Source organism: Argiope bruennichi, chromosome 4 (genome assembly GCF_947563725.1).
Source record: "Argiope bruennichi chromosome 4, qqArgBrue1.1, whole genome shotgun sequence".
Taxonomy (NCBI): Eukaryota; Metazoa; Arthropoda; class Arachnida; order Araneae; family Araneidae; genus Argiope; species Argiope bruennichi.
Window position 1 is genome coordinate 133285648 of NC_079154.1, and position 20825 is coordinate 133306472.

At 30.9% G+C, this 20825-nt stretch overlaps 1 protein-coding gene across 3 annotated transcripts in view; it reads right to left on the reverse strand.

The window, feature by feature from the left end:
* The window catches only part of LOC129965770 (FMRFamide receptor-like), a 262298-nt gene that overhangs the window by 204207 nt on the left and 37266 nt on the right, over positions 1–20825 (reverse strand). The window contains exon 1 of one of the 3 annotated variants that reach the window (XM_056079943.1): positions 7391–7529. The exons of the other annotated variants lie outside the window; for them this stretch is intronic. The gene's annotated coding sequence lies outside the window, so the exon portion shown is untranslated. Of the gene's footprint in view, positions 1–7390; positions 7530–20825 lie in introns of those variants that run through there. 3 annotated transcript variants of the gene reach the window in all.

Genomic DNA, 20825 nt, shown 5'->3' on the forward strand with positions numbered 1-20825 from the left:
GTCAGACCGAAAAGAACACAGGGGAACTTCTTTTTAAACCAAGTTTTCGCAGAGCTCATGTAATGTTTACAACTTCAATTGGAAATGTTTTTTGGAGATTGAAAAATTCATGTAGAATAGAATTTGCCATCTAAAATGGAATGGGTCACTGAGTTCTTGAACTTGAATTTCTTCACCTCCGGGCATAATAGAGAAAGGTATTAGCATGGCATGGAAATTACTTAGCAAGTGGTTTTGCATTGAGAAGGTGACTAGCGGTTAAGCTGAACAGCAGTAATTAATTTATTAATAACATTTCAAGAGAAAAGCAGAAGTTTATTTAAGGTGTTTTCGGCAAAATCAGTCTGGAGCCAAGTCGGCGTAGTAAAACAAAAATTGGATTTTATACTTCTCAAAGGCAGCAAAATCTGATGATGTTGCTCGGGATAGTATGATTCAAATTCTTTCATAGCGGTGCTGTGTACAATTTATCAAAGAATCTTGTTGATAAATTTTTATGGAAATATCTGTTACGCTAATCAGAGTATGAAATCTAGAAATGCGAATGGAATGAAATTCTCTGCTTAATATTTCCCTCATGCTAGATTTTTTAAAAACGTGATTCATGAACTTCTAACCTAGAAGCTGAAGAAACGAATTTGTCACTGTTCTTGCCTTCATCTTTTTTTTTCATTTTATTTACTTATTTGCATTATTATTTTCCCATTAAATTAATTTGCTTTTTTCTCTAATTGATTTCTATTTCTAATTTTAAAATGATTGGTTTCTTTCTTGTCATTTTATGCTTGCCCATAAAATCAGGAAAAATTAGCAAAGAATAATTCTGATGATATCATATTCTTCTAATTCTACATGGTTCGAAATTACCGTATCAGCACTTACACGGACGCTTAGACAGACAAATTTCCTCCAAAATCTGACAATAATCTTCAATTTCAACGTTAAGTCTGCACACTGAACTTCATACATTTAGTTCGGAGTTTATTGTAAACAGACGTAATTCCAAACAACTTTTTCGGGGGAATATAATCTAGAGATTCATCAGAATCTTGAAATCGAATTTTTTCGACGATTGCAATACTTTCTGTTAGTACCATGAGAAAATAAAATTGAAACTTTCAGTAACTTATTCTTTTGATAGCTATTAATGTCTCAGTTTTGTGACCCGATTCAAATGTCAGAAATATTATATTACCAAATACAAATACATTTATTTTTGCTCTTAAATTAACCAACGAAAACCATTTAACTCTTTCCCGTGCCTCAGCACTTTTTCAAACTAATAATTTGAATTTCTATAACCGGCTGTAAAGATAAGCGGCAGCATTAATGAAGTCTTCGATTTGTATTCAATGTAAACTTTCACAAAAATATTTTTGAAAAATTGTATTTTTTCTTGACATGGCAAAAGAAACTTTTTTTGCTACTTCCTTTAAAATCACTTTTGTATTCCTGACTGCCCAACCTTTTAACGATCTTCGCGGATAAAAAAAATTGTAAGGCGTCTAAAAATTTCTCTCTGATATAATTATCTTCTTTCATATAAGAAGTTTTCACCCAATGATTGATTCAGTTTTCAGCAGCCAGCGATCTGGCAATATTCCAGGCGTTCTGAAAAGATATATTTTTTTTTCTTTGGTTATGAACATTTTTCATTCGGCTTATTTTTAAAATTTTACGAAAGCTGTCAATAACTTGGAGATGAAAAAAATCTCAGTGAGCTTCTCTATAAACCGCAATGACCGATAATGATGACCCCTCGACTTCCACCCACTCATATAAAGCGTGATCCTTGCATTCTGCAAAGAACATTATAGACTTTCATACAAATATTTAAAAACTATTTTTTCTAGTAGCGATTTGTCATTTTCAATTTTGTAATGCTCGGGGGCAACATTGAAAACTGATAGCTGAAGAAACCAGGGGACGTGGTGCTCCTAAAACTCTCACATGCTCTATAATAAAGATTTATTTCCCCCAGAGAGCGCCTTCCATGGCACTGACGTACAATAGTTAATAAATATTAAGCTATAGCGGGAATTCTGCATTTTTATTGAATGTATAGTGTGATCCTTGGCGAGTGTTTTGGCGATTAATCCCTGGCATGAAGTTGATAAGATTTGAAAATCGAGTGCTTTTTTAGACGAGTTTTCCCAACAGATAGAAACAAAAATTAAAGAATTAGAATTGTAGTAAAAAATTACAAACAAAATTTAATAAATGTAAGCTACTGTGTTTTTGAATTATCGTATTTCCATGCTTATAAGACTACAGACCAACAAAACACTTCTTTGAATTCTTCTAGAAATTTGATTTTAGAAAAAATTAATAATAAAATGTCTTTGTATATATAATAAAGTTAATGTCTTTAAAATAATGTTAAATCTGTGTAAAGAATTCTATTAATCCATCTCCCTCCGTTTTGTAGTTATTGAATTGATTTAAATCCGAATATTTAGACATACAAATTCTTCTGAATGGATTTTGCTCAAAATTTAATAGAAATCTACGAATTTGGCGTCTTTACCATATACCAAATTTCATACGCCTAGCTCAAGGTATTTTGTCTCAAATGGACAATCATAGAGACATCCTCCACCTATTAGCATTTCTAACTCAGTGAGTCGAAAATTTGAATATTCTTCAAAATCTCGAGTTCGAATCTTATGATGATTATAATTTTTTTAATAAATTTATGATTATACTTTTCTTATACACGAGAAAGTAAAAAGTATAAACTTTCTTATCTTTCTATAATATTAGATATACATTGATGACAGTTCCTAATTTCTGATTTCCACATTTTTAAAAAGGGTTTTTTTTAAATAAAATTTTACTTTAATATATCTATAAAAGTAAGAATTTGTCTTTAGCTGTCACCATCGAACCTCACTGAGGTAAATATGCTACGCTATTTCAAGAGACGAAGGGACAACTTTCTTACGGTTAACAGTTTTGCCTGCTGAGAACGTCGAAACATGGATTGACGGACCTTCAGGGCAGCCCCCCTCCCCCTTCCACCTCTCCCTATGCAATTAGCAACAATTTTTAAGGCGATGAAGATTCTAGAGATGGCATTACCATGTCCGCTTTCTCAGCAATTTAAAATAGTTTTTTTAATGCTATGATGAGATACAGTTAATAAAAATTAGTTTAAATGACTAAATTAATGTTATTAATATGACAGGAGAAAAGCGATCACCTATACAATTAGTTAAATTCATATTATTTTAATACAATTTATTAAAATCTAACGCTGTTATATATATGCATGCTTAAATCTTTGTTTCCTAATTTCTGCTGTTGAAGAAATGAATAATTTGATAGTCATCAATAAATTATGCCAGAACAAAAATTCGGAACATCAAAAAAGTTCATCTTTTCCATTATTTTCCTCGCTCCATTAAATTCTCCCTTCAATGAGTGGCCTGTAATAAATTTTGAACAGAAAATCATGCCGTAAGCCAAAATGAGACAATGAATATTTTGTGTGGAAGCAGGGCGTGGCGCAAAACATGATGGATTGAACATATTGCTTCCTTTTTGAGATACTGATCTTTCTTTGAGAACAAGATTTAACAGTGTCTTATTTATTCCTCATTTGGGAATCCATTTCCATCCAATAACCTATTATATTTTGCGCTAAGAAGCTCCTGGGAAAAAATTGTACTACTAAAAATATTATTCCTTTAAATACCCCCGCGTTATGCTGAATATATAAAATAATCAATAATAAGTTTTATTAAACTCAAAGTTAACCCATCAAAATTCTGTATCGTATACTGTCTTATCTAAAAAAAGTTGAAATTTTGTCAAACTGTATGTGAGCACTATAACTTTAAAACGCAAAGAGGTGAATAAAATTAAGTGAATGAATTAAATATATTAAGCCAAAGTTTCAGATTTCTATCAAATTTTAGTCAAAATCCCTAAACGGGAAGTCTGTACATGCAAACACGATGACTGAAAAACCCAAAAGGACACATGAATGAAATTTATAATCTGATTTTATCCTTAGATTTGTACAGCTGGACAAAATTTATCAAAGGGCCGTTTTATACCTTATTTTTCGCGTATATACGAACACACTAAGAAACTTAAATTAAATTCCATGTGTAGCTATGACGCCAAACTAGTACCATTCAATCACATTTCACTCTTACGAGTGGGGTTAACGATAGTAACGAGTCAACCATACTAAGCTAGTGAAACTCAACTCGAAATATGTCATAAATGTACGAGATAATCCACGCGAGAACTACTCCACCTATTTTTACTGTATAAATCGATTTGGGGATTACAGCTGGAATAAATTTCGCAAATGTTTTTAGAAAAGGACATTTTGGCGAAGAAACAGGAAATCGACAATCATACAAAATCATTGACTGTCAATTAATGTTGACCACTATACATTTCTCCTCTTATTAGCAAATTATCAAGCCACCTTGCATGTGTTTAAAATCCAATAGAAAAATTTTTTCGACAAATTAAATTAAAAAGCTTTCAAATGACTAACGTTAAAATGATGAAAATGTAATCATTCAACGGCGCAAGATCTGTACCAAACCATAAACAAAAGAAAATTTCTGTTTCAGAATGTATATTAAACTAATCAGTAGGCATCCTATTTATTCACTTAATTAGGAAATATTCAGAAAATTTATTTTAGAAACAAAGTTTCACCTGTTAATTACATTCAGTGGTGGCTGAAACATTGCAATCGTTAATTATATCTCGTTAATATCATTAATTCTATTTTCAGATTGGAAGATCACACTTAAAAAAAACTGTTTAAACCCTATTTCTGATATCTATAGGACTGCATTTTCTTCCACTTCCCTTCAAACCATCCGGAAGAAATAAATTACACATTTTCACAGCAAGCGCGACTAAACAAAATCGGAACAGCAGGAAAATGCAGTTTTCCAGGATATCTTTTATTTCCTCTTCGAGGCTTATTGCTTTCACCAAAATGAAGTGTGCCTTATATTGTTACAGACGGCAAAATCAAATTCCTTAATGGTTAAATTCATACTATAACAGATCCGGGATGGGCAATAGTTCCTGCATAAGAACAATTTTAAATTACATCCAATCCTGTATGACTCGCAATACTCAATTATAGAGCTTAGATACATTTTACAGCACAAACTGGTTGTTAGGATGTAGGATTCACATTCTTTGGGTTGTGAGTTCGAACCCCATCGGCCGAAGATTCTCCGTGTATATGGTGGCTGGTGCACGAATAAATATGTCGTAGCCACAATGTAATCCAAGTCGGGACAATACCACTGGGAGTACCCGATCAAAGGTGACCGTTCTCTGATTCACATTTAAATTATGATCTGAAGCGGTGGAGTGAATGAAATGTATGAATGAATTCCGTCCCGTGAAAAAGTTGTGACGCATGAGTAACTAAGACGTACTCCTAGCCCTAGATGGCGCTACTAAAAAAACAGAAGCTAAAATTTGGATTGTCTATGACGAGTGCCATAAGCAACATTAACAGCCTCGTGCCAGTTTAAATTTAATTTAACAGAAGGAAAAAGGACAGCTTTTCAATGAAAGGCAAAATTTAGATGAGAAGCGCAGTTACGTTTCTCAAGATTCCGCAAATTCACACGAATTGGTTTTAGCTGACTTTATTTTATAGAGTTTCTAAAATATTTCAAGGAAAATAATTACTATTTCTTTCCTTTGACCTTTCAGAGGTATTCTGTTCTATGTACACTTGAAAAACCCATAATAGCTCCTTACATTTCTTAAGCAATTAGGCAAGAAATAAACATGAATTAATTCTGCAATCAAGTAACGCATCTCCAGCTCTGCAGTCCCACAAATACGTAAAATCGCAGTCCTCGCTTGAATGCCAAAGATGAGATTCAGTACCCTAGGGCGCCATTACAGAAATAAACGAGTGCCATTTGTAAAGACCAGGCGAAGATTCTGTTTATGGCTACTATCGCTTACTGCCCTGTGATTTTCTTGTGTTGCAATGATTTACACGGAGAGAGTTACCAAAGATTTTGGAATAATTTTTAATGCGATTTTATTGATTTTTTTAAATATCAAAGTGAGATCAGAAGAATATTTGGAAATATTTAAGTTATCCTGCAGATAAAATATTTCGCTGAATTATATTCTCTTGTGGAAAAAGACTGGAGATGTACAAATTTGAGAAAGATACATTTTAACTGAGTGAGAAACATTCGTTTGTTGCATTTACGTCTATTGGCTACATTCTTCGTTAGCTGTACTCGCTACTCTATAGTAAAATTCAGATTCTATTGACTTGGCTAATGAATAATAAAATATTTCAAAAACTTCGATATAAAAAATATTTTACAAAAACGAATTCAGAATTGTTATCGTTATCCGAGAATCAAGTAAGCCTTCACTTTTATACAATTTTTTCAATACTTTAGATAGCATTCCCACTATAAAACTTCATTTGCTTCATTTTATCTTTTACTCTAAATTCAGAAAAAGTTAAACTGCAAGACTAAGTTTAGTGTCTGCCGAAAGCATCTTTCAGTGCATGCACATGCAGCTACAGCAATTCCTAGGTTTGTGAAAAAATAAATATTTCCCTTATGAAACATTCAACAATAGCAAAAAATAGTCACTAATTGTAATTTGAAATTTTATGTTTTATCGCAATAACAAAAGATGCTGTAAAAATATGCAGCAAAAGATGCTGTAAAAATATTCTTAAAAAATTTCAAATATTAAGAAATAAATTGGCATTTTTAAAAACGCTATTTGAATTCTAAGATAAATATTTTTGTAAGGCAATATTTTCAGAAGTTATCGATTAGAAAATGCCAATTTCTTTTCTAAAATATTAACTAACTAAAATTTTAGTATCTTACAGAAAAATATGTTTGCATCCAGTCGTATAGCTCTAGGTATAACATTCTGCCCTATAGAATGCCAACAAGATACGCATACATATACTTTTATTATTAGAAAAGGGAGAATTATATAACGATTAAGTAATTAACTGCCAGATTTCAATGAATTTCAGCGCTTTGTAGCTCTCTGAAACTAAATTGTTTTTAATTATGTCTATGCATTTATTATTACGATTAACCTAAAAAATGCAAGTTAAATTTCGACTGCCACTTTTACAATTCGATGAATTCCAGAAATATGAAAACCATTGGTTAAGAGTTACCGATATCAGCAAAGGTCCATTCCATCGCATGACAAACATCCCGCGCGGTAAGTATTGCTCATTCAAACCACCTGCTTCCGACATATTGAAGGCAATTATTTTGGATAACAAAGCGTCTCCCTCCAATAAAAGCGGCAACCCTTTGTTTGACGGAATGTATGAATATTTATATTGTGCGAAAATTCCCAACATCCGAAATCGATACATACATACCTCCCAAACGATTCAAGAGAGACATCACCCTAAGGTCCAGAACGCAGGCAACGAAATAGTTCCGAGCAGGCCTCTGATGCACAAATAATTAAATTGGCTTGTCCTGTTATTGCGTTAATAAAGTGATTTACTTGGGAAATGTTTACAACTAACGAGTGCAGTGCCTGCGCTTTGCGGAATGATTGGCGATAACATTAATAAACGAGGCATATCGGGAGACGGAGTCGCTTGGCGGAACCCAACACTTCTGCAAAACCGGAAATGGAATGCGATAATTACTTGTTGTTTATTATTCCTTTTCTGGATTTTTTTTTATTATTTTTGTTGTTGTTAGAATGTCAAGGAATGCGTGTTTATTAGGACAATAATATGAAGGTACATCAAGGTTCGGTATCGCGGCAATTTTTTTTCGGCAAATTAGGACAATTATTTTCAAACTACATTTCAAGCATATAGAACTGGAAGTCTAACCCAGATGACAAAGTTATATAGAAGTATATCCTAACCGGAAAGATAATGAAATATAATAATGAAACAAAAAACTTGAATCTTCTACTCCGAAACAGAATAGAGTGATAATGTTTAATCTAAATTCGACTTGCTGCTGCTTGAGTTTTTAACAAAATCGATATTGTTGAAAAGCTCAGTTTTGAAATTTAAAAATTGTGTTTGTGCGATCATATACTTCGAAAGTATTGAAAGAAATTAACATCTTTATGGCCTTTAAATAATAAAAAATTCAGAAAATTATTTTTTTAGAGCACCTATTACCCGAGAAGGAACAACATATCAAATTTCTAAGCTCTTGATCTTTACGGAACATTGCAATACGTGTGTTACGATTTTGATCTACAGATAATGTGCCAGTCTAAAACACATTATGCTAAAACCAATGGTAATAACCTCCCCTAAACTGTCTAAAAAATTTGTTTTGTATTATTAACTCTGTCTTTGCGGACATTAATTGCGAAGTCTTGGGCGATTAATCGCTGGAACGCAGTTAACACACAAGTACCAGAAATACATTTTTCTTCTGAACATTTCGGACCTTTTCTTCAGAATTTGACACGGGACTACAATTAAGGTCGTAAGATCACATACCAAATTTCATATATTTAAGCCATTACATTTTTTAAGTTATTACATTTAGATGCTTGTGAAAGTGCAGGACTACAAATGATTAACCCATCGGCGGATTCGGTACCAAATTTGTAACACAGCTATATGTTTGTTAAATCTTCATACCAACTTTTATCTATCCTTCTCTCTTCTTTTTGTAGCAGTCGTGTTAACTTATATTCGGACAGTCAACGGATCGTTTTCTTTAAATAGAATTTATTTGAACTTTGAAAGAAATTTATATTTTTGCTGTTCATGCTATCAAATTTCATCCGTATAACTCAAAAGCATTTTAGTCATCACGTTCAACGACAGACATAATTCCAAATATGAGTTTATCAAACTCGTGGAGATCTAAAGCTTGAAGTTTCAATAAAATTACGATTTTGAATTCTTTGATGATTACCATATCTCTTGTATATTTCGTGTAAGAAATAGTCACAAATGAAAGATGTGCATGAAAAAAAAAATGAACACTTTACCACTGTTACACGTTATTCGTCTTTTGCGAATTCCTTCAATAATTTGAGGCGAAATTTTAACTTCAAATCTAGCCAAACTTTAAATTCCTTATAGGGATCGAGGATTCTAAAATGGAATCTTAAAATGTAAAAAAGAACGATAAAAAGCTGGATGAAAATTATAGGAAGATTATAAAAATATTTATTTCGACAAAGGCGGAAGCAAGAACTTTTAAAAATAATAATTATGTTACAAAAACTTTAGAAAGTATTCCAAGAGTTCGAAAAGTTGAAATAGGTGAGACGAGCTCATTAAAATCTTGGATGGGAATTTTCCCTTCCAAGCCAGCTCTGGATAAAACAATGAATTCAAAAAGCAACTTGGCATATTATATATATATAATATGAATGAAAACTATGAACATTTTTCAATTTGTACTTACTAAAATTTACATATATTTCTTTACATGGAATTTTTTCGGGAAATTAAATACAACATAAGGGGGCTCGTCTGTGTTTAAAATATTGTCTTTATATGAAGAAACAGAAAGTCGTTTGAATATAAGATCTTCCCCACAAACAATTAATATTCTCTAATTATTATTCTCTAACTCAAAATAATGCGGTAGAATAAAACTAATTATGTAGCGACAAGATGCTTAAAAAAATGTCAATTTCCTTAATTTTGTAGTAAATCTAAATCTGCTTTTGTTCATACACAGAGGAAGATAAAAAAAACATTACAGTATTTGCAGCAAAAGTGCATAATAGGGTTGGAAACAGAAATACATTAAACGCTGATGTCATAGTTTGGTTTGGTTCCATTCGGTTACATTAACGACCCGTTTTTAAAGCAACACTAGGGCTATATTGGAACGGACCTTGTAATTTGAGACATTCGTAATCTCACCATGGTCAGATGACGAGGACGACACCCGAGCTGGCACCCCCCCCCCCCTCAAAACTTCTACACCAGCCAGAGGACGCTTGACGATATTAATGCGCACCAGACCCGCTTACACGACGGTTCTTCGGTGGAATCGGCTTGAAACCCTCCGATTCCGAAACCGAAACCTTACCACCAGGCCACCGCGGCCCTAACGCTGATGTTATAGGAGGCCTTCTGAAAACAAAAATCGTACATGGATACAGGAACGTTCCGATTTTTCAATCATTGTATTTTAAAATAAAATTTCAAATAACTTTATTCATTTTAATCATATAAAAATTTTATAATTACTATATTCCTAAATTATGCAAGTAATTTAGTAGATTATTGTATTTAGTGGATTATTTAGTGGATTGGGTAATTATAATGCAGGGAATTTCGTTCTTTTTAATTTATGTATTCAATTCGTGTTTTTAAATATTCACTTAAGTGTTATAATATATACTAATCCAAAAACATTAAAACACGCTTTGATTATTCATTTAATAGAGATATGTGGATATTCTATTAGGAACTATAATAAAAGTGTTCAAAATAAGGCAAGCGATTATTTTTTGTAGATGAAGCAGCCTTGCTGTTAATTAATAAAAAAAGTTGTATTTTTTAAAATAGAGAAAACTGGTTATTTTTTTTTTCTTTTCTATAATTACATCTTTAAAAGTTTTCATATTTACATCTTTAAAACTGTCTCTTATGATTTAAAATACCCTACAGAATTTTAGACCACATTAGAGACAAAACAATATAGGAAAGATATTTATGACCAAAGAAACTATTTCAATTTAGCTTTCATAGATATATTTTTGAAACTAATATACTCTACAAAATGTACAGAAACGTTATTTTAAATTGACTCATAAGAATTAATATATATTTGGAACGAAACAAACTTGGAATGAAGCAAAATATGCAAAAACAAACAAATAGAATCAAACGTTTAATAGATAATCTCACCATCAATAACATCACAATATCTGTCTTTGAACCTTTAATCAACGGCTTTAAGTAAAGGATTGCATTTTGCGATGCTTGTGCAATTATTAAATGCTGTGCCAGGGTCACCCATGCCAGCAAGATCTGAATTGAACTTCGAAAATGTATTTTTCGGCCAAAATTTAATGATCCCAAATGTTTAAGTCATTACTTTTTTTAATCATCTTTTATTTTCGAGCTGTATTTTATTTAAAACTAATATGTTTCGTTCAGAAGATTGTCAATCCAGCTTTACTGTATAAATTTGGACTTGGTAACAACCTTGACTGTCTCTACAGTAACAAGAAAATGGTGCATTATCGTGCACTATTTGAAATATTCAACTCAAAGAACAAACTTTTGGAGTAAGCCGACTTCATCACCAAGAAATGTCGTCTCTTAAAATTTTGATCTCGAATCTGTTCTTCATAAGCGCTATCTCCACATTTTTTTTTTTTTTTCGTTCACGGAAGATTTTTGGTATTTATTAAGTCTAACGCTCTGGCATTGGGGGATGACAGACTTTACTGCTAAAAAATCACAATTTATCCACTTCAGTAAATGCATAAATAAATAAAAACAATGATGTGGTTAGGCATTTCAAGAGAAGGAAGCATATTTGAAGTTACTGATAATGCTGCATTTAATTCATTAAAGCTTCAGTTTTAAACAATTGCCAAGAGCTCCATATAATAGTTATGCTATTGACCTGACATTTTTTTTACTTAGGCATTGTTAAAAAAAATTTGGAGTCGTTATTTCAGCTACAAACTTCGAAAAAGAACATTCCGAACATAATATTTACTGTGTTTGCTAATCACTAAATGAGTCACTGTGATAATTAAGAAATTAACAAATAGTAGTTTGCAAAGATTAGATATTTAAGTTCGAATCAGAAAATGGAAAACATCACGCGTCGAACTGAGTGAGCATCCAAACGAGAATTCAGGAAGCTGCAACGACAGGCGACACCTGTCCGTCACTAAAATGTCGCTCACCAAAGAAAAGAATGCCGGTTCTATTTTAAGGGCTGTCGCAGTCACTCCTCGCTTTCCAGAAAAACTGAACTTGAACTCGCAAGGAGCAATTCGTTTTTTAACTGAAAAGTAGGCCAAAGTGTGTGTTCTAGAAGCATATGAAAGCAAAAGGATTCTTGACTTTAAACTCGAAAAACATGTTTGAAGTAATAAATTTAAAAAATGCAATGTTGGGCTCATTTTTGGGAAATTATATAATATCCATGTCATTTTAATACTGATATTAACCCTCCTGTCGGCGGCTTTCAGATTGCTATCCTTACCGAACGCGGCACGCCGGAATAACAGGTTCAACCTTAAAAATGTCGCGGTTTGGTCAAAAGCATTGCTTTCCCCTTTTGCGGTCAGTTCAGCGCTGCAGGTGGGAAGTGATTAGCAAATTTCATGCTGTGAGTAGCAGGTGTTTCTTATCGTAGTCTTTCGATTTCTAAGAGCATTTTTCTTTCAGTGCTTAGGAAGAGATTGACAATAACATCGACTGAAAATGCGAAAATGTGATTGGTTTTTTTAGAGGTTTTTCGATTATTTTATAAAACAATACATAAAATTTATATTAGGAATAAGTTATTATCATGTTTATTTTGATACTAGTCTGGTTTTTATAAAATGAAAGTCCTCGTCTAATATTTTTTTCATTGCAATATGTTTCGCAAATTATTTTATTCCGTAGTACTGTGAAATTATTTCTCGACATTACCTGCAAGTGATTTAATTTTTAAAAAAAAAACCTTTCAGCGCATTGCCAATTTATTTTAATATTTTAAAATGCGTGTTTAAAACATTAATTGTGATAAGTAACACTACGTTATAACTTTGTTTCTTCAGTATTCAAAAAAAAAAAAAAAATGTATAATTAGGGAATTTTATGCAATATTTCACTTTCAAATATATCGATTTTCAGTATTTATCTGCATGATTAAAATTTTACAATTAAATATACTATACAATATTTAATTGGCCAGTTATTCAGTAATGCTGAAATAACTGATCGATGCGCCTTATGACTGTAACAAATAAAAATAATTGTCAAAATATTTCTTTGTAATATTCATGATACAAATTTGGCCTGGAAAAATGACTCAAATGATACAGATTATTTAGACTCATAATTAACCATTTGCAACTGGAATTTTTTGAATACCTGCAAATCAAGTTCCTACAGAATATTAAGTACTGTTTTAAAATAAATTACAATTTTTGAAAAATCTCAGTTTTAAGTTTTTCGGGTTAGAATCAAAGCTCTTACTATTTTGCAATCGGATAACGACAAACCGTGGGGTAAACGAATCATTAAAAAGAAAAATCTGAATTTAAAAGCTTTGCAAATACAGTTGCATTGATCTTTTTTACTTATTACTTTTACGTTATTTATTGCTTTTGGTGATCAGCACATGTGTTACGTCGAGGTTACTAGCCAATATAAAATTTTTAATTAAATGTTTTCTTCAGCAAAACATCTTGAAATTTCAAATTTTGATAGTCATATAATTCATACTATTGCAGACTCATTGTACCATTCTGTATTGCAGATTTTTTTAATTTTCTGTCAGCTCCTTGACAGTAATTCCTTAATTTAAAACGGGAGTGAATAAACTTCAATTAATGCAAAACCTTTTTTGTTGAAACCAATCAGGCTTATTAAATTTCTAAATACAGGGAATAGAATCATTCAGCAATAAAGTTTTATGTATATACTGAATATTTCTTTTTAATTTTTGAAATGACTCAGATGATTTCTCATATCTCTTATTCAATAAAAATTTCCAAAAATTCCTTCTTATTCTGTAATAATTTTGAAAGCTATGATGGAATACACTTCAAAATCTCATTTTATTTTTAATTCATAATTTTTAAAAATTTTCAGAAAAAAAAAACAAAAAAAAACATTTTACGCATTTTTATTTTCTAAGATGCATATTCCACTAAGATATATATAGAAGATCTAATAGACGCCACGCACAAACATTCGTCTAAGTTAATAATAAAGATGGACGAGTGTGTGTGTCATTACTTGTCTGGTTGTATTGGTACTTTTCAGACCAGACAATTTGAAATAGAATTACCAAAATCTGCATTTACATACATTGGACAGTGGGAATGTGGGAATCATTTCTTTAAAATTTTAATTAACCCTTTCAAGGGACAATGGAAGTATGCTCATCACCAAATTCAACAATTTTTGAATAAAGTTATGTAAGTTGGCATAAATTCTTACGAATTTTTCAGTAAGGTTTCAATTGTAGGTTAGAGGTTTCAATTGTTTATCTCAAATAAAATGAAGTGCCTTGATTTATTTCTTAGTTATTAATTGGAAAAATTAATTAATAAATCAGATTAAACTGATCTAATAAGTTGAATGAATTACTTTTCCTAGGCCAATCTTAATTTTAAAAACATTTTACTCCACCATGACTAGGAAAAAAAGGCCCTTTAAAGGGTTAATAAAAATTATTAAAATTTTAAAGTTCATTCGAAAATATCACAGTAGAAAAATAATTTGTACATTAATTGTGAATTCAAATTTTCCCCCACTTTTAATTAAATTAAAAATATTTTAGCATATTTTAAAAATTTATTTTATTTTTGAATTGAAACTAAACGTTTTCATTGTTATCCTTATATTTCATTCCGGCTTTTTACCCATTGATGATGATTTAGTTAAAAGGTTAAAAAGATCTAAGCTAAAAGCAAAGGGGTAAAAATTTCTTTACTGAAATACAAATAAACCATGTGGCTGAAAAGAATGCTCCGTAATTAGCATCGCAATAAATAAGACACTAAAAGTTCAAGATCTTAATTTTACCTCAAAGAATGATTTTTCTTGGTGATACATTCAAATGTATAAATGACACATTGTATAAATTATATTAGAATAATTTCGTATTTTATCGCTGATAAATGGTAAAATTTTAAATAATTTTTAATTAACAGAAGTTTTAATTAAAATTTTGAAAATTTCCTCTCGAGGTGAACGTTAGCAGTTTTCTAATTATTTAATGGCGAAGTGCGTTCGCTCTAAGTCAAACAGTTTAATCTGGAGATCGCCAATACGAACATTCATATTCATTATAATTAGAGATATTCGCTACTTTAATAGAAATATTCGCAAGCGACCTTCATGTCTGACACCCTTGTTCAAACTAGTTCTGTTTTTAAAAAATGAAAATGTGAGGCTAAAGGTTATTAAGAATAAAGAATTTCAAATTACATGGAAGTGGGAGTTTCCGAATTTTTTTTTACTCTCGTGATCAAAAATAAAATAAAACAAAGATCATATCCCGTCTTGTTTGTTAAAAATCACATCCAGTGAACTCGAACTGACCAAACAGGAGAAGAAAATAGTCTAAATGCCAGTTGTACGCATTAAAAATTTTTTAAATGCTAACATATGAGATAAAATTAGATCAAGGAGTTAAAATAATGGCAACAATTTTAAAATTATTTATTCTCACATTTAACTCACACATTCACTCACTTTCAAGTGGATTAAAATTCGTGGATTAAATTACTCAGCATTAAGAGTAAAAATGTCAATATAAACCACTTTCATATAAACAGAATCGTGCGATGTATATATAAGATTGTGCAGTGAAATAAGATTAATATTTCGATACAAAAAATAGAACCTTTAAAAACTGCGCTTATATTAACTTTGAAAATATTATTAAAAACCAGAGGAAAAATATAAAAACAATGAAACTTATATCTCTACAATGCTTACACTTTTGTTCGAATTCGTCAAAGAGTGTGAAATTCTATAAGGTTTAAAAATGAAACAAATATTCAATTTTCATATATAGTTTATTACGTTATAAAAATAAGGATTTAATGTAACGAATACTAATCTTTCCGAAAAATCGCACTTCAATATATTGGTTCTATATATCTCCCCGTTTTGAAATACACTTATTAATGAACACTAAAAAAAATAATTCATTAAAAGTTAAAAAGTTTCGTTCGTTAAGTAAATTCTGTAAATAAGTTTAGTGTCTTATTTCCAAAAATAAGTTGCATAAGCAATGTCAATTCTAAAATCCTTAAATGAAAGCACGCTATAAAAAAGAAACTTGTCAAATTTTAATTATATATTTTTTATTTATTTTTTACATTAACTATTTTCTTATGCTAGAAAGCTTTAAAATCTTATGTTTCAAATCATTAATAATAATACGTTTATGTATGTATTCATTCCAGGTATATATTTTCATACTTTCAATTTTATTCTCGTTATTTAAATTTCATTTTAGATACGTAATTATTATCAAAATCTCAAAAGTAACGCCTCAGAACGTAAGCGAGATTTTAAAATGCTTAAAAGGGCGCGAGCAGGAAGACATCAATCATATCGTCCACTGATAACGATTCACTTTTCCTTATCTCACATTCCCTTCTCATTATCTCACAGCTTGAGATTGGGGGTAGGGAAAAACTGGAACCCGTAAAAATACGGGCAGTGACAGTTTTAAGGGAGTTTTTGTTTCCGTCTATAGACGGGTCCGCCGTTTTGAAGGGAGAAAAGATTCCGTCTTTTTCCGGGGTTGCCGCTTGGAGGGTTAAAGGATATTTATTATCAAATATCCTTAAGTATCATTGTCGAAATTAAAATATCCGATTACATTGAAAACATCGATTTAAACTACGTTTTTAAAAAACTTTTTTTTTTATGTGGACTAGACTTCTCTTTCTGCTTATGATTTTTCCTGTGTAAGGAAAAAAAACCTTCATAATGATCACTGCATGCAACAAAATCAAAGCAGTAGTAGTATTCCAAAACTGAAAAAGACCTTATAGTTGTAAAATCTTACTACTTTTTTTGAATTTTTTTTTCTTATGATACTCAACAGGGCATTTATAATGTAATTTTTTGAAAAAAATTAGAATATACTGAGCATATGTACTAAAAATAGGAATTCTCCAAAAACTAAATAAATATGGAAAAATGACCTTTCACTATGTCGATTAATTGCAAAACCATTAATTCGTAGGGCAGCAAAGGGCTATTTATTGCTGTATTTTTTTCACTATTGTTCAAGAATGAAGTATGCCATGCATTGTGAGAAAAATTTTCCTGGTTGGTGCAAGTGTCAAGGTCGAAAGAATTTTGATAAACCGTTCACAGGCAAAATGGCCTTATCTTCACAACATATAATTAACATAATAAAGCCCATTAATAAGATATTATGAGATTAACAATTATTGCGTAAAGTGTGCATAGAAAAACGCAAAATACAAATGAATGCTTTATTGACTTGCTGTGGAATTCCGAAGCAGCATATTTTAGAATCAAAATCAAAGCAAGTAGGGTCATTTATATCTGTGCTTCAATTGAATCGATTATAAGATTATATATATGTACAACAAATATTAAACAAATTTGAGAAATAGATATTAAATGTATTGTTATTAATTATAAATGAAAGAATTAATAATTCCAAAAGGCATTCTTTTCAACGTGATAAAAAAAATGTTTTTGCTCGCCAAAATAAGAAATGCTTGATTAATGAGAAAAAGCATGGCAAGATCTATCATTGAGAAATTTTAAACTCCTGTGACCGTAGAAAAATTTCCTTTAGTTGAGAAACATTGTTAATTGTAATTTTTCCGAAACTTTAAAAATATCCTACGCTGACACGATGTCTCAAAACCTCAGAGTAAACTGTATGAATATTGCGATATAGATTAACGATACATTTGTTTCGCAATCGTGATATCATGTCTCTCACACTTGTTGGGATATTGATCTCGGTACACCTCCTTTCGAGACTGAATTTCACGAAAAATTACAGCAGTATTTCCCTCATTTTTGTAGAACAATTTCACATTGGCGCTTGTTCTAGTAAACGAATAGCCGCTGTAACTGGAACAGTGCTACTCACTCGATCTCTTTCTTTTTTTTATGCCTAGAACTCAAGTTCAGTGTACTTGATTGTGCTAATCAGATTGCTTTCTTCTTCGCATGCAGTGCAACAATTGTCATCTTTTGTACTTCCATAATGTTTTAAACTATAAACATAACTTTAAATGCCACGATGCTTGAAAAAGCCATAATAGTCCGCAGGTATCGATTGCATTCCTTTTCATTCATTTTGAACATAATGCGCTCCCTAACTAAAATGTTTAAAACTTTCTTTCAGAATCTTTTAACGCATTCTTTTAATTGCCCATTATAAATTTTCTAACCGATCCGCATATTAGATAGACCTAGAGAGGGCTCTGAATAGGCCGAGTTTAATTACGATTTTTTTATATTTCCAACTCATTGCGTTTTTAAATTATAGCGTCATCAGACCGACAGGCAGAAATACTTCAACAAACTGTTTGTCTGACTCAAATGTTAAACATGAATATTCTTCAGTATTTCGAGGTCGAATTTCCACACTACTATAACATTTCCACTGTGCATGCGAGAAACTAAAAAACGTAATAGAATTTTATTATTATTTGGGAATCTAATTACTTTCTGACATGTATTTTCAAATGTCAAGAGAAGTATGTTATCGATCTGTAACAAAATCCAAACCCAGTCTTATTTAACCAGCTTCCTACACATCATTGCGTAAGCACAGAATGGTGGATGTAAGAACTGATGGCAAATAAACACACAGTCCTGTGAAATGAATCCGATGACTTTCCGCAAAGCGAGCATGAGAGAAGCAAGATGTCGATTTAAAAGGATGAAAACAAATTTATTTTTAAAGCGAGATGAAGCAGAACACGTGAACTGCATAAATATTTTTTAAATAAATGGGGAGAAAAATCAGTTTTCGTATAATTAGTTGTTGCGGTAGTTTACCTGATTTTCGAAAAACGAAGATATCTGCTATTTATTTCGAAATGAGCTGAAACCTATGATGAATGGCTCTTATATTCGCATAGAACATTGAAACGTCAAAATCACAACATTTTATTCAGGAGCGTTGATATTTTTTAAACCATCTTTTGTAAAATGAGACAGTACCAAATGATGTATTCCCAAAAGTTTATATTATTATATTTCTTCAAATATTTTGCGATATTTACACACCTTCTTTTAAAAAAACCTTTAACGGCAATAAATAAACTTTTGGAAATAAAAATTCAGAATCGAATATGCATTTTCAATAAAGAAGGGCAATAGTTTTCATTTGCTTACTTTAAAAAATGGTCATCTGCTAGACAGATGGATGGATTGATTAATTCTGTCATGTTTTTTTCTAAATTTGATTTTGTCCTTTACTTATTTTGAAGGAAAAAGAAGAACCAGGTACTCAATTGGTACTAAAGAAATATGTAAATAAAAAAATGAATAAATAAACGACATTATGAGCTTTCAAGCCAACAAAAATAAAGTCGTCTAGGTAAGATACCCTTTACAGATTGCAAACCACTGCGTGTAACCCACCTTTGCTCATTTATATTATATTTAAAGTTTGAAAAGAGTATCAGCGGTAAGTTCAGCAAAGACTAAAAAAATGAAATTTTAAAAAGAAAATCTTCAATAAAGAAAACCTTGCTCGGTGTTTGTTTCTTTCTTTCTTTTCTTTTTTTTACTCAATATTAAAATTCCTAAGAAAAATGATTTCGTTAATTGTTGAATTGTATCGCAGCGTAACTGATTAATGATTCAAAAAATTCTACACAGATTAATTTCATATTTTAAACCTATCATTGTGTGAATTTAAGTTCCAAAATAGACACATATCTGTCTTCGGGAATCTTGTGGATTTCGATATCATTATTTTAATCTGTGACTAGACGTTCTTAGCTTGCGATAACTCATTAATTAATTTTGTAACATCAAAAATGTTTATAATCCAGAAAAATTTCAATTTGCACATTGTGAAATACTGCATAAAAACTTTGCAAATTCACATTATTTTTAATTTACATTTTTGTTTATGAAACTTAGAGCAACACAATTACAAAATTTTAAATTGATCATACACAAAAGTTACTTACGAACATAAAATTTTTCAGTTTGTGATATGTCAACTGAGAAATGATATTTTTTTCCACCCTAGTTCTTTGACACAGACCTTTATTCCATAAATGTAGATATCTATCAAATTATGGATGAAATTCTTCCAAAGAAAACCCGTCTTTCATAAATGAATCTGTGATCCCGAAAACTCAAAAGGGCAAGGAACCAGTTACTTAAAATTAATATGCAGCATTAGATATAATTAAAATAATTTATATGTTTCAAATTTCGAATTTAATACGTCCAAAAATCGGTGGTTTGTTCTTTCTTGCGCATGCGGACGTGATAACGCATCAAAGAGATGGATGTGATTGATCTTTACACCGAAGTGATGTCATATGCTCAAAAGAAAGAAGAGCTGTTTTAAAATGTATATTCCACTTCATCATCCGGCAAAGTTAATACCATTTTCCGAAAGTATGCAAATAGCATCTAGTTTGTTCCTTTTCTCCTAAATGATTTCTTTCCCCTTTGTATTTATTTTCATGACCATATAGTTTAATTGTTTGCGTGGCTTCACTCACTTACCATGCATTATATAAAGGGTTTATTCTTTTTATGTATCAGATAATTGATAGAAATGGACCGACGTGTAGAATTTGAATTTGCATAAACAATCTGACAACAAAAGCGTGTCCACATGAAAATAATAGCTTTGTTTGCAAAGAAAGAAAACGCCGCATTGTTTTATAATCAATTTTTCGGAATCACGTTTAAGAGAAATTCTAATAAATAAGCTGGTCTAAAAATGTTTCATTTTCTCATACTTCCATCCATTTATTTACGCATTTAAATGCAGCAAATGGTGCTCTGTTATTCTTCAATTAATACAAGCATTATAAGATACATAAATTGACGTTTAATTGTCACGGATTCATTGTTTTCTTTTAAAAGAAGCAATGAATAAAAATAAAAGAAAAAAATCAAGGAAATATTC